This window comes from Helianthus annuus, chromosome 1 (assembly GCF_002127325.2).
Source record: "Helianthus annuus cultivar XRQ/B chromosome 1, HanXRQr2.0-SUNRISE, whole genome shotgun sequence".
NCBI classification, from domain to species: Eukaryota; Viridiplantae; Streptophyta; class Magnoliopsida; order Asterales; family Asteraceae; genus Helianthus; species Helianthus annuus.
Genome location: NC_035433.2, coordinates 27,116,733 through 27,132,522, shown reverse-complemented (window position 1 = coordinate 27,132,522; position 15,790 = coordinate 27,116,733). Strand labels below are relative to the sequence as shown.

Genomic DNA, 15,790 nt, shown 5'->3' with positions numbered 1-15,790 from the left:
TTCAGTTTTAACGCTTGCCACATCGACTGAGAATTATCTTCATGTTGCAGTAAAACGAGAATGTCTTCTTTGATGGCCTGTTGCAGAATGCTAACCATCTTCTTTTCAGCCTTGAACTCAATCTGTTCAGTTTCGGTTAAACTCCCGATGCCCTTTTCCAAGCCTAGTCCATCAACCGGTGGTACATACTTCGCCTCTATTTTCATCCAGCATTCGAAGTGGTTTGCTTGGACCCAGTTTTTGAAACGGCCTGACCATCCCGCATATTCGTCCAAACTCATAAGTTTCGGTGGCTTTTGCATCGTCCTTAATTCATTCTCCATGTTAACGTTCTGAACTATACTCGCTGGACTTTGCGTAGCCGTCATGCCGCTCCCCGCAAACAAGTTGTAAAAATCTTGATGTTCCATTTTTAGTGACAAATTCAAAAAATGTTTAACTTTTTCACAAACAGGTTATTTTTATCGAAAAACTTTTAACACAGACTGAGTTTCCAACACTCGATCACGTACGAAACGGACTAAACGCTCAAACCATGATTTTTACACAAACACAGACCTTACAAGCGAAATCAGATTTTAAGTGTTGTTATGAGCGAAATCAACTTTTGCTCACAAGAGCGAAATCAGGAAATGACCAAATGAGCGAAATCAGGGTGTAATGATGAGCGAAATCAGCACTTTGAAACCACAAGAGCGAAATCAGTGATTGCACTAGGAGCGAAACCTCAACCACATGAGCAAAACCTCTGATTTCGCTTCTACCGTATGAGCGAAATTAGAATCTAATGTGACAAACACTTGATTTCGCTTCAACCTACGAGCGAAATCACTCAAGTACCTTCGAGCGAAATCAATTCACGAGCCATTTTCGATCAGTTTTAAGCTGTTTTTAGGTCTGAAAATCTCAAGGGTTTGTTATTAGACAATTTTTACACTATGTGTACAAATTTTAGTCCATTTTGTCCGTTGGAAAGTCCGGAAACTCAAGATGTGCAAGAAAAAGGCTTTTATTCGGGTAAACTAGCTCACAACTGGCTCTGATACCAATTGTAGGACCGTTATTGACAGTCGTGTGAGTCAATCAGAGCTAGATACTACTGATAATGCAGCGGAAATACAAAATCAGCATGAATCAAAGTAGAAATTGAGTAGAAACAGAAGCAGATCACTTTAAACTGGTTTTCTCATTTATTCCTCAAGAAATAGTCGAGCAGCAGTTCGGCTACACAGTAAACATGCGCGTACCAAATGAGAAAATACTACAGCTATATATAGGGGATGAGATTTCGCTCATATGACCATGTGTCACTTGGAGCGAAATCAGAAGCTAGTGATTTCGCTCCAAACACATATGTCACTATGAGCGAAATCAGTACATGACAAACCCAATTTTACACATTCAACCCCTATACATTACATAATTAACATATCTAGACCCTATACATGAACAACTAAGACTAAGACGCAGGCTTTAGACATTCGTGCACCAACAGAATATCGCATGTGAAAAATGGCACGGGGTGATGTGAAAAATGGCATGGGGTGTGTAGAATCGCATGTGGAAGATTGAACATCGCATGTGAAAAAATGGCTAGCATGGGGTAAGGTGAAAAATAGCATGGGGTTTGTAGAATCGCATGTGGAAAATTGAATATCGCATGTGAAAAAATGGCATGGGGTAATGTGAAAAATGGCATGGGGTGTGTAGAATCGCATGTGGAAAATTGAATATCGCATGTGAAAAAATGGCATGGGGTAATGTGAAAAATAGCATGGGGTGTGTAGAATCGCATGTGGAAAATTGAATATCGCATGTGAAAAAATGGCTAGCATGGGGTAATGTGAAAAATGGCATGGGGTGTGTAGAATCGCATGTGGAAAATTGAATTTCGCATGTGAAAAATCTATGTGTGTGTTACTGTTCATCTTCTTCGATTGTTGGTCGATCATTGTCAGTCTTCTTCCGTTTGACCCTTACAACTCCCAAATTAGTAGTTCTTATTATCGATATCGCACTAAAAGGAACGAAGGGAGGTTGGGGAAGAAGATTTTCAGGTTTTTGAATTTGATTTAGGGTTTGATTTTGAACTATCATTGGTCAATTACAGAGATTTATGACCTCGCAATGACGTTTAACCTTCCTGGTATGATTTAGATATATTAAAATGATTAATTTAATCATTTAAATTAGTTTCGCTCGCATTTGATCGATTGAAGATCGTACGGCTGAGGGCATCGCGTACATAATGTAGGATAAGAGGTATTGTACGTTAACCGGCCTATATATCTATACTACTTTAATAAGCATATAGGAAGGACAAGAATGGTCATTTGCCACTTTACAAGTCTTTAAAGCATATTGTACAACCAACTAAAGCATAAATTGTTTGAATCTGATAAAGCAACAAAATTTTGGGCGGCCAAACAAAACACGCGTACTGGGCGGGCCAAATTTTGGCAGTTCAAAAATTTCATTCAAAATTCAAACTGCGTTCACTTAAATCACGTGTATCTCTTTCTCTCTCCTTCATTCTCTCAAAACCCTAATATCCATAGCCCGCTCCCCTCCCCTCCCCTTTGCACACACAAGCCAGTACAAACACACACGTTTTTGTGGAAATCAGAAGCATGAAGCTTTGGTGTGGTTGCAATCGATGGGAAAAAGATCGAGGTAGGTTTATTTTTTTTCCTGCTGAATGTTTTCTATTGTTTGATGGAAAGGAATCCAACAAGGCATACTTAATCAAGGCTTATGCTTTTGCATTTCCTAGGTGTAACAGCAACTGGATGCTTAAGTTTAGGAAAACAAGGGTTTGGTAAGTAGAGATTCCGGTGATATATTGCATAAACAAGCTTTCTATAACAACAAGGTAAGAACCAACACCAGTAAAATCATTTATTTTATTCGATTTCATGTATAATAGGGTTTTGGTTGCTGTTTTTCAGAAGTAGAAGGCGGAGGTGGCCCCAACTGGTTAATATTTGATTAGTTTTTTTATGGGTGTCAAAAGCTTAATTGCTGACCATTTAAGTTTATATATATATATATATATTCGGTTTTGATTTCTAAAGGAATGTTTGGTTGGGACGGGGTCATGGGTTTCGAAGTGATCTATTTAAGATGGTTGCAGATATGAAGCCTGCATTTATCAGATTTCCAGGTTTATCTATACTATATAAGAAGATGAAGAGAAGAGAGAGGTTGAGATGGTTTCTGTGCTCTGGAACTTCAAAGAAGAAGAAGATGAAGATATGGGGATGGTTTCCATGCTCTGCAACCTCAAAGAAGATGAAGAGGTTTGCTGTGTAATTTGTTCTGAAAGCCTACTCGATTTTTAGTTTTTTGTTCTTTAAGTTACTCTTTACCATATAGTTTTTGTTCTTCATAATATTAGCTATCACCTATGAGCTTCAGAAGATATGGGGGATGGAAAAAAGAAAAAGTGTTTCATAGAGAGTTGACTACTTGACTTGGTCAAGGTACGATATGTTTCATGAATTGTTCAAATGCTTTTATACATTATTTTAAATTTGAATCTAGACAAGGCATTTGTTGTTTTAATTTAATTTGATTCTTGATACAACTTACAGTTATCTGTTACCATTTTGGCTCCGTTATGTTGGGTTCTTAAGATTGCTTCTTAACATTGCTTCTTCAGTTGATATGATATGGTCAATAAAATTCCATTCATGCTGAAAATTCTTTCTAAAGAGTAAGCATTTTATAAATGACTTGATTATATTATCTTTAACAAGTTAATTTATTAACCAAACAATGTTCCTTTTTGTGTTTGTCTTTTGAAATTATAGATTAGGACCACAATTGGTTGAAGAATGCTATGATTTTTTATACTTGGCGTCAACAACTCACAATATTTGGGTTCAAATCTTTTACAAGTCTGGTGGCATGACTGTTTTAGGACCTCGGATTCCAATCTTAACGGATGGTATATTTCATATAAATTATAACCGAAGTGTATTATTTTAGTTTCAAGGTTTGAGTATCATATCTGGATATGGATTTAATATTCCTGAAATGTATTTATGTATGAAACATTCCCTCGACACAGTTATAAAAGAGAACTATTCAGAATTGTCATTAGTGGTACGCTCATAAGTTATTGTAACGTCATAGTTTGTGTATGTATTGTAATGCTATAAACTAAGATGTTATTAATTGTTCATGGCTTTTTGTTGCTGGTTACAGTAGAGGTGTACAAATCATTTTCTTTTATTTTTAAACAGGTCCGGTTTTTAACCAAACCAGTTATTTTTGTGTGGGGGAAAACCGGTTTTTTTAAAAAACTGGTTCGGGTTTTTAACCGGTTTTTCACGACAGGAACCCAAAGTGGTATAATAACCGGTTCGGTTTAAAACTGGTTTGTGCCAAAAAAACCGGTTTTAACTGGGACCAGTATACTAACTATACTAACTGGCGGTTTAGTTTGGCTGGAACCGGTTTTAAGAAACCTCCCGGTTCCGGTTTTTTGTTTTCCGGTTTCGGTTTTAAAACCGGTTTTTTTTACACCTCTAGGTTACAGTACTAGCAAAGCTATCAGTGCTTTTAAAATTGAGGGACTTCATCTTCTATCAATGATCCTACACTTGGTATATGCTATATGTATATTTTATATTAAAATTATTCAAAATATTGTTTTTATTTCATTATTCAGATCATCACTTGCAGAAGATGTAACCTAAAAGGAACTTTGTTTTGCTTGCTTGGTACTATTAGACACCTGTGCCTGAAATAGTTTACGCAATGAGCGACAAAAGTTGGATGACCTTTCTATGTGTAGGTGGTATTGCCTTTTTGCAAAACCGTGTTGGTAAGTTTTGAAAATACAAGAAAACTTTGCTGCAGTTTTTTTAATAAATTACATGTTATATGTTGGAAAATTTCTACAAATTATTATATATAATAGAGAACTTGACCAAGAACTTCATAGCTGGGAGTGCGCTAAGTGTATATGGGCAAGTCGAGCTGGTACATAGCTTAACCTAGAGGTGTACAAAAAACCGGTTTTAGAATCGAAACCGGGAAAAAAACCGAAACTGGTTTTTTTTAACCGGTTTTATAACCGAACCGCCAGTTATAGACCGGATAGGATTCTTGGTATTAAAAAATCGGTTAATAACCGAAACCGGTTTTAAAAAAACCGGTTAAACCGGTTAAAAACTGGGTTTTTTTTTTTGGCAAAAAACGGTTAAACCCGATCCCAACCGGTTACACCGGTTATTGTTTTCGACTTGAAAAACCGGTTACATTTATGCCCTTCTAAACGGTGGTAGAGGTCACACTTCAAGAACGGTAATCAATAGTGCAGATCAAAGCTTGTCATCAGTTGGTCCAAATGTGCCGAGAATCTGCCATGGTATAATTAACTCAAACTTTAGCTCTCATAGATTAATATCTTTTAACTAATAAAATCTTGGTTTAAATTTAAAAATGTGGTTCCTTGGTTGCATTTTGTAGACTCAACGTTGCTCTTGTAGACGATTTGTAGCAGCTCCTACAACAACGGTGGTGGTTGGTGTTCTGGTGACTTCGGTTTAGGGTTCTGACAGTCTCATTTTCACTGTTTAGCTCCATACACAGAGGTAAGGTTTGATTGCCTAGATTTTGTTTAGAGGTAAGGTTTCTAAACTGGCCACTTGTTTTGGTGTGGGTGGCTTCACAGGTTCTGTGATTCATGAACACTTATAAGTATATAAATAAGTTGTGCCTTGCGTATAAAAAGCGGCACACTTATGAGCCTGTTGTCTGGGTGCGCTTCACTCTGTTTAAAAAGCCAAATGTTGCGTGCATATTTTATTTCATTTCAGTTTGGTTAATTTTTTGTGATCTTTTTTGGTTTCTTTGTGGTGTGCAGGGACCCATTGATGGGTATTTAATATTGAATCGTACATACAGAGGTGCAGCAACAAAAAGGCCACTCCTTTTTATTGGAACCAGTGAACATATGGATGAATTTGAACTAATTGAGATTATGTGCAGCGATTTAATTTGGGATTTTGTTTTTTGGGTAGATATTTAGGTCTACATAGTTAAAGACCCTAAAGGAGGTAATTCTAATTTGCGCAATTTAAGTGTTTATTAATTAAAGTTCCCTATACATTCTTCTTCTATTTTGTGTTGTTCATGATGGGTGTTTTAACGGAGCCATGTGCCTGATTTGATTAATCGTGGGGGGAACTTCATCGTGGTCCGAGTCTAAGCCGACTTACAAAGGTATCTTTCCTGATGAATACAGCTTTATAATTGCGTCATTTGTGTTTAGCTGTGAACTTTTAAAGTGTTTTTTTCTTGTGTTTAACAATGTCAAGTTTACTGCTTAAAAGGTTTACACAACCAATTAGTGTGTTTTTTAAAAAGACCCTAAAGGAGGTGTTTTTTTAGCACATGGACCTGCAATTAATGTGAGGCGTGAAACTTTTTTATTGCAGCCAAATAAGGTTTGATGTTTTGTTGCAGGTACATTATTTGGTGTATTTGACCCTCTTGACCGTTAGCTTTTTGCACCCGCTGAAGAAGAATCTTGGGAATGGCAGCGGTGATATAAAACCTGTTTGACACATTTCCCATTTAGCTATAAAGAATCTTGGTTTAACACGAACAGAGAAGCTTTTGGATTTGTTTCATGGAAAATTGGGAATAAATGTTGACCCTATATTCGATAAACTAGGCTCCTAAGATTTCATGCTTTTGTCTATGTTTCTGTATATGATTTTTTTTTTCAAAGGGCGACCATATTTATGTTCATGATCACTTAATTAATGTGGAACAAAACTTATTCTTTCTTTATTTTTATGAAATCACCCTTATACATTCCCATTTAGAATAATCTTATAAATAAAATTGTAATATATTTTCTATAACACGGTAATGTGTTTAGATTATGGATACATAATTGGTTTATTAGACAAGTTAATTTATAAAAGAAATCGGAGAGGTCAAACTGTGAATCCAAATTCGTTAGTAGCGGTTTGGTTCAGTTTTAATTTTCAACGGTTTGGCTTTGAATTTTGACTATCAAAATCAAAAACCGTTATTAACGGTTTGGCTCATGGTTTAACCCAAAAACTGCCCAAATAGGACCAAGAACACCCCTAACCATCATGGTTCCCTAAAGCTATAGGGTGTGGTCATGACTCTCAAGACCACCATTACCCTCTATGTTAGCGCTATGTCACCCCATTCTCATCTACCATTCAAATCAACAATCTTATATGGTGTGGTCATGACTGAAACAACCATCCCTATTTTTTTTTTAATTTTATTTTGTGTAAAATATATTTAACTAATTAAGTAAAGGATGTGCATGGTTGCCATGGTTTAATCCATGGAAACCATAGTGGTTCCCTAAGGGGGTGGTGTAGCACATCATCCATCAATATAGGTGACAATCCAAGACCCATCCCATGCCCCCATACCCCTTAGCCTGGGGGGGGGGTGTTGCATATAGTGGTAATCCAAGACCATCCCATGTCCCCATACAAAAAGAAAAATTCAGTATCGCCCGAATGTCTGCCGTAACACATGTCCCCATACAAAAAGAAAAATTCAGTATCGCCCGAATGTCTGCCGTAACACGTGGGTATCATGATGATAACTAAACCAACTACTTGCCTGTTTTATACTCTTGTTTTTAATTACATCTACTTCTTTGTTTTGCACTCACGTTGTAGATAGATCACGTCGAAGCTACAACTAAAAAAATTTACCCAAGTATATCACCAAAGAATTGATAAACTAACAGAAAAACCAGTACCAACATATCACGAATAAGAAAAGTAACTTAAGTACTATACAATATATCACGAGACGACAGATAAACTAACAGTTAACGAGTATCCTATTGTAAATCGTCACTCCCGCCGCATCGCGCGGGTAAATGACTAGTATATATATATATATATATATATATATATATATATATATATATATATATAGGTAAAGAGTAAAATACAAATGCACTTATCGTACGATACATACGCGATCATCCCAGCCGTTCGATCAGGTGCAGATCTGGTGCGAATTCAATACATACCGCTTGTGAAAAAATGGTTAGCATGGGGAAGTGTGAAAAATGGCATGGGGTGTGTAGATGGACAAAATCGCATGTGGAAGATTTGAATATCGCATGTGAAAAAATGGCATGGGGTGATGTGAAAAATGGCATGGGGTGTGTAGAATCGCATGTGGAAGATTGAATATCGCATGTGAAAAAATGTCTAGCATGGGGTAATGTGAAAAATAGCATGGGGTGTGTAGAATCGCATGTGGAAAGTTGAATATCGCATGTGAAAAAATGGCATGGGGTAATGTGAAAAATGGCATGGTGTGTGTAGAATCGCATGTGGAAAATTGAATATCGCATGTGAAAAAATGGCATGGGGTAATGTGAAAAATGGCATGGGGTGTGTATAATCGCATGTGGAAAATTAAATATCGCATGTGAAAAAATGGCTAGCATGGGGTAATGTGAAAAATGGCATGGGGTGTGTAGAATCGCATGTGGAAAATTGAATATCGCATGTGAAAAATCTGTGTGTGTGTTACTGTTCATCTTCTTCGATTGTTGGTCGATCATTGTCAGTCTTCTTCCGTTTGACCCTTACAACTCCCAAATTATTAGTTCTTATTATCGATATTGCACTAAAAGGAACGAAGGGAGGTTGGGGAAGAAGATTTTCAGGTTTTTGAATTTGATTTAGGGTTTGATTTTGAACTATCATTGGTCAATTACAGAGATTTATGACCTCACAATGACGTTTAACCTTCCTGGTATGATTTAGATATATTAAAATGATTAATTTAATCATTTAAATTAGTTTCGCTCGCGTTTAATCGATTAAAGATCGTACGGCTGAGGGCATCGCGTACATAATGTAGGATAAGAGGTATTGTACGTTACCGGCCTCTATGTATATATATATATATAGAACTTTAAATAACTACAGAACTTTCAGAACTCCTAATAAATATATAAAGAGTTAGCAAGAAGCTAGAAACAACAAACAAACACGAGAAACAACTAAGGAACATAAAAAAAGAATTACATAAGATCAACAATATCAAAGACCTTCCAATTCTCCCAATTTGGCGTCTTGAGCTTTGACCTGTTACAAATCCAAAGGAACACGTCTTCCTTAATATGCTCCACCGTCTTACTAAACGGAATGAAAATATCATTGAAAACCTTTTCATTCCGAGCACTCCACAATCTCCAAACAGTGGAAAAGACGGTCGTATAAACTATCTTTTTCCAAACCTTGTCTCCCGGGTTTTGCTTAATTTGAGATCTTTAAGATTATTACAACTGATGAAGGATATCCGGAGCCAGGATAAAATATTCCACCAAACACATTTGGCCCATAAGCAATTGACAAAGATATGGTCCGGGTCTTCATCATGTAACCCGCAACGAGGGCACACGCTATTGACAAGAGAAATACTCCTCTGGACCAGCCCTACTTTAGACGCTATCCTGCCCATAATCGCCCTCCACATCATATAATTCGCTTTAGGAGGGGCCCAATTATTCCACCCGAACACAAAGCTTCCATTATCTTCCTCTGCCGAGACCTATCGATGTCCAACTGGACCTGTTTGACCGAAAACGACCCGCCCGGATCACTTCACCACTTCCACACATTGCCTTCCTTCACTAGATTATCTTTAATAGTTATACCAGTTTTTGACATCGCAGCATCAACCGAACCAATATCCTTCCACACATCTGTGATAGTTTTTTTAAAGGAATTGTTTGGTCAGAATTGGTATTATAGTTATCTCCATGTATCGCCGCCACCACTTCAGCCCAAAGATGGTTCGGGTTGGCTTTTATTCTCCACCACCACTTAATTAACATTGCATAATTATAACTTTGGATGCCCCCTAAACCCATACCTCCGACTTTCCTAGTTTTCAATAAAAAATCCCATCGAATCCCCCTCAACTTATGCCCGGTATTCGCCTTTCCCCAGATGAAATCCCTCCTAATCTTCTCTAATTTTTTAACAATGCATTTGGAGCAGCAAACAACAAGAGAAAATAAGACGGCAAGCTACTAAGAACCGATTTTGCTAATGTCATACGACCCGCGAAAGAGAGATATCTAGCCTTCTTTGTAGAAAGACGAGAAGCGAATTTATCTAAGACCGGTTTCCAAAACTTGGCTCTCTTCATATTCACTCCAATCGGGATTCCCAGATACATGAAAGGGAAATAACCGGCATCACACTTGACAATTATTCGCAAGACGACCCACTTCATTCTCATCCACTCCTATACCGAACAATTTGGTTTTTTGACGATTAACCTTAAGCCCAGTCACAAGATTCAACTACCTTAGTAATCGGTTTAAGGAAATCACGTTCTTTTCCAACCAAAGCCCTATAAAAACCACATTGTCCGCGTAGCAAAGATGGGTAATATTCAGCCCACCATTAGGAAGTTGGCAACCATAGAAAAGGCCCAACTCACAAGCACCATTAATGAAAAGACTAGTGACTTCCATCGCTATAATGAACAAAAACCGGGATAAAGGATCACCTTGTCTTAATCCCCTCTTGAACTTGAATTCTTTCGTTCGCGACCCGTTCACAAGCACCGACCCCCTACCTGAGACCAAACAGCCCTTTATCCAAGAGATCCATTTCATAGGGAAATCCATTTTTTCCATCATCCGTAAAAGAAATTTCCAATTTATAGAATTGTATGCTTTTTCGAAATCAACTTTAAAAATTAGGAGCTTAGACTTAGATTTTTTTGCCCATGCCACCGTTTCGCTCATTATAAGCGGATTATCCAGAATATTAGCAGATTGAATCGAAGAAGAAATCTCACTAATTACCATCTTGAGTCTGTTTGCTAGAACCTTAGCTGTAATTTTATAAATCGACCCCATCAACAAAAATTGGACGAAAATTGGATATAACTTAAGGGTCTTTCGTTTTCGGGATGAGAGCAACAAAAGAAGAATTACACCCGTCACTAATCTTACCACTTGAATGAAAATCCTTGAAAACCTCCAAAATAATAACTTTAAATCTTTCCCAAAAGACTTTGAAAATTTCAACGAGAAACCATCTGGGCCCGAAGCTTTACTACCATCGCAGCCTTTTAAGGAAGACATAACTTCCTTTTCCGAGAATTGCTCACATAAAATATTACTACTGTGCACCGATAACCTAGCAAGCCATCATTATTAAACTCCGGCCTTCGTCTAATCGGTTCTGCAAATTGTTTTTTAAACCAAATCCTAATCTCCTCTTTTAACTCCTTTGGATCCGACACCATTCTATTATGGAACATCAAACCATGTATCATGTTTTGGGCCGAATTCACCGAAATGATCTTATGGAAGAACGAACAATTTTCGTCGCCAAATTTTAACAAATTAGGACGTGCCTTTTGCTGCAAATCTTTGGCTTTAAGCGACTCCATATTGTTAATCTTAACTCGGAGGTCGATTCTAGATTTCTTCTCTTCATCAGACAAAGGCCAACTAATGGCTTTAATTTCTATTTTTTCAATTATTTCCTCTATCTCTTTTAGCTCCTTCTTTTCATTCATCCTCACCTCAGATCTCCAATTTTTTATTTCCTGCTTGATTAGCTTAAGGATACCCTCAAGAATCAAATCCTGGTTACCCGCAATCTGTCACACCCTGACTTTTACGGAAGCGTATGATGTGTGACTTGCTTAATATCATTGCATTCAATTATAACAAACAACTATATGATTAAACCATGATGTTCATCCATTGACTACGATCCAAAATATTACAAACCACATTGTTTTAGTACCAACCAAGACTTCAAGTTTAACATACAACCAACCAAATGTTTTAAGTTCCATAAAGGACTTTAACAAAATACATAGATAAAACAAGGCTTTGATTCATGCATCTTATCAAGAGTAGGAGTTGGGTGGAAAGTCTATTTTTCCTAGAAAGTCTAGGAAGCAATGAGAATTGGACATGTGGCATTGAGTTATTTTAACTAAAAGGGCAACTATGTAATTTCACATTTTAATTTTATTTTTGGAATTTATTTTTCATTAACTAACATTCCATGATTTTCGGAATTTTTGTTGTTTTCGAATTCAAATCTAGAGGTCAATGTGTTTATCTGGAAAACTATCAGCAGGTCTTGGTGATGTGTTTTACCAGTCAGAGAGGTTGAAGTCACTGTGTTTTAACACTCTGAAGTCAATATATAATCAGGTTGTGTTTTAACAGTTCTTTTGCATTTTTAACACTCTGAATGTGTTTTATGTTGTTGACTATGTCACATTACATCACATTGTGTTTTTTGATGATTAAATTACATCCTAATGTGTTTTACATCAGGTTGTTTTATACTGAAGTTTAACAAATCTGATTGTGTTTTAAGTCAGTAGATTTCCTGGAGGATTCTTGATATTGTGTTTTAAAAGCAAGCAGATTTCTTGACATTGTGTTTTAACAGTAAGCAGATTTCTTGACGTTGTGTTTTAACAGCAAGCAGATTGCTGGCCATTGTGTTTTAACAGCAAGCAGATTTCTTGACGCTGTGTTTTAATAGCAAGCAGATTTCTTGACGCTGTGTTTTAACAGCAAGCAGATTGCTGGAGGATTCTTGACATTGTGTTTTAACAGCAAGCAGATTTCTTGACATTGTGTTTTAACAGCAAGTAGATTTCCTTGACGCTGTGTTTTAACAACAAGCAGATTGCTGGATATTGTGTTTTAACAGCAAGCAGATTTCTTGACGCTGTGTTTTAACAGCAAGCAGATTTCTTGACGCCGTGTTTTACCATCCATGCTGGTAATCCTTCCATTTATCAAGAACGACTCGGAAACCACGGTACAAGCCTATCTACAATCATCAATTAAAACAACAAAAACGCAGCCAAGTTACAAGCAGATTACGACCGAAAACATATATGCACTTTAAGAACTTTAATCACAACACAAGATATGAATACCTAGTGAAGAAAAGGGGTATGAACAAGCTTTGGAACCAACATCTGAATGCTTTTTGGGGTCCTGTTTTGCGTCGCCAGCAGCAAGGGGAAAGAGATCGGTTTATAGAGGGGGAGAGGGGGAGAGAGAGAGAGAGAGAGAGAGAGAGAAGGGGAAATCGCATGATTTTAGGGATCTGGTTATTGATATGGCAGTTTCTTGACTTATTTAAAACACTTCTAATTACCAAAATACCCTCACTATATTAAAAGTCTATAATTATATAACTCAGATATTACGAAAATGCCATCCATTTGATCTAAGCCATTAAACACACTAATCGGATGGCCCAGATCGCTTCCTAGACTTTCTAGGAAAAACACCCTTTCCGCAGGAACCCTACTCTCTTATCAAAGATAAGATACACAATTCAAACCTTCAAAACGGGATGACATCACTACTTGTAGACACATTGTTGGTGCATATGTCTGTTGACTTCGTCTTAGGTCATGCCGGTAGCTTGTATAGGGGTCTAAATCTAAATTTATGTTATTTTGATGTAATTCCGCTTGAAATGACACATGGTCATTTCAAGGGAAATTAGAAATGTTAATTCCGCTTTAAATGACACATGGTCATTCAAGGGAAATCAGATTCCGCTTGAAATGACACATGGTCATTTCAAGGGAAATCATATTCCGCTTGAAATGACACATGGTCATTTCAAGGGAAATCACATGCATATATATAGGTAGTGTGTGTTTCTCATTTGGCACGGAATCACAAGTTGTATACCGAACTGCTGCCAGATTTTCAAGTGAAATATTAATGAGAAACATGTATTAAAGTGATATTCTATGTTTTTCTACTCCATTCTCTCTGATTCAACACTGTTTGTTTGTTTCCGACGCTCAAACAGTGGTGTATTGACTTTAATTGACTCACTTGATCGTTAAATCGATCCTACAATTGGTATCAGAGCCAGTTATGAGCCAATACACCTGATTCAGAGCATTTTTCTACATTTTTGGGATTTTTGGACATTTTAACGGACAAAATGGACTGAGTTTTTGATATTGTGTGTCAAATACTGTTTTAACTAACCCTTGAGAGAATCAGATCAAAATTCAGACAAAATCTTCTAAAAATGGACTAAAAACCTGTTTCCGCTTGAACATGCCATCTGATTCTGCTTGAAAAGTTATAGTAATTTCAAGCGAAATAAGTAATTCCGCTTGAAATTGATATTTTCGTGTGAAACATTTTACGAGGTTATCAGGTCATTGTAAGTTGGGTAAAGAGATCATGTGACTTGTGTCAGGTTGCATCAGTTTGATCGGTGATTTAGTCAGCTTTATCAGAACTGTTAAGTGATTCATTAAGTGCAATCGGTGTTCTTTAAAACAATAATCATATATTGCATGTGATATATTTGCGGCCCATTCATTCAGTGATTTCAACCGAACAACATTGGAACGAGTCTGCAAATCTTTGAGACGAGTCTAAGATTGATTTCACAAACACACACTTTTACGTATTTAGTTCGTTTTGAACTGATCGTTTATTTGTTTGTTTGCAGGTGATCCGAGGTATTTGTCAAGCATCGAATACTAGGGGTGTTCAGAATTCGTTTCGAATTTGAAAAATTCGAAATTCGAATCAATTCGATTCGATTATCAAGAATTCGTTTCGAGTCGCAAGAATTCGAATTCGAATTCGATTCAATTCGAGTCAAGTTAATCGAATACGAATCGAATACGAATTTACAATTTTAAATTCGATTCGATTCGAAATTCGAATAAGAATTATACATGTATTTTAATTTTTATATATATAATATATATAATTTAAAATTTAATACATATATAAATTAATTGGGCTATATAAAATTACCCATTATCAAAGTTATTACTAAGCCCATTGATATGGCCCATGACATGATGAACTAATCAGATCTATTACAATCTATTAAAAGATTTCTAACTTATAACCTAAATCCCTAATAAAGTAATAAAACTGAAACCCTAATACATCACATATTTCAAACGGCGCCCCCTCTTTCTTTCCTCATGTTACTGGCGATCGAGTTTTAAGCCAAGATTACCGGCGATTACCAGCGATTACCGGTGATTTTCTCTCAAGGTTTTCAGCCACCATCACAAGGTAATTCCTTCTCTTGCATCCTTTAACAAGTTTGTTTAAAGTTGGCTCATATGTGTTAGAAATCTCCGATTTTCTGTAACAGTTTTCAGCCACCATCACACGGTTTTCTGTCACGATTGAGATCTTTGATGTAGAAATTATAGTCACTTTTGATGTGTACTGATGTTGGAACCTATGGTCATATGTGTTTATATTGATGTGTTTGGATGTTCATGTGGAGATCTGTGATGTAGAAATTATAGTCACTTTTGAATCTGATTACTTGTACCCCAACTAAAATGCTATGTTTTGCGAAATGCAGGATCTTATTGAAATGGAAAAGTCTAGTTCGAATCCTAGTAATTCTACATCAGCTTCATCTAATGCTAAGAAAGGGAAAAAAAGGGAATATTCTAAAAGGGCACCAGTGTGGAATCACTTCACTGAGTTTTACGATTCTAGTGGAAAAAGAATGGCAAAATGCAATTACTGTGCCAGGGTTTTTAATGTTTCATCAAATAAATGTGGTACATCTCCTTTGAATAATCATTTGCCTGCTTGTCCATCAAATCCGAATAAGGAAAGTTCTAATCAAACTAATTTGGTCTTTGGTAATGAGTCTAAGGTTGATAATGAGTCTAAGGTTAATTTGCTTGCTTGGAAATTTGATCAACAAGCTTGTAGGAGAGCTAT

The 15,790-nt window shown here is 36.6% G+C and overlaps 3 long non-coding RNA genes across 4 annotated transcripts; all 3 read left to right on the top strand.

Moving 5' to 3' along the window:
- Positions 1–2,556: 2,556 nt before the first annotated feature.
- Positions 2,557–4,101, top strand: LOC110935294. 2 transcript variants are annotated; one of them, XR_002589033.2, is made up of 6 exons: positions 2,557–2,673; positions 2,774–2,976; positions 3,134–3,299; positions 3,398–3,482; positions 3,662–3,715; positions 3,813–4,101. It is a non-coding gene; the product is annotated as an uncharacterized LOC110935294 (long non-coding RNA). The 2 variants fall into 2 exon arrangements; XR_004893115.1 differs by having other exon boundaries at positions 2,774–3,299.
- Positions 4,102–4,396: 295 nt separating this feature from the next.
- On the top strand, positions 4,397–6,830 carry LOC110935308. Its single transcript, XR_002589039.2, has 4 exons — positions 4,397–5,377; positions 5,479–5,603; positions 5,876–6,234; positions 6,478–6,830. It is a non-coding gene; the product is annotated as an uncharacterized LOC110935308 (long non-coding RNA).
- Positions 6,831–15,020: 8,190 nt separating this feature from the next.
- Positions 15,021–15,501, top strand: LOC110935318. The gene is made up of 2 exons (XR_002589045.1): positions 15,021–15,118; positions 15,420–15,501. It is a non-coding gene; the product is annotated as an uncharacterized LOC110935318 (long non-coding RNA).
- Positions 15,502–15,790: the final 289 nt, after the last annotated feature.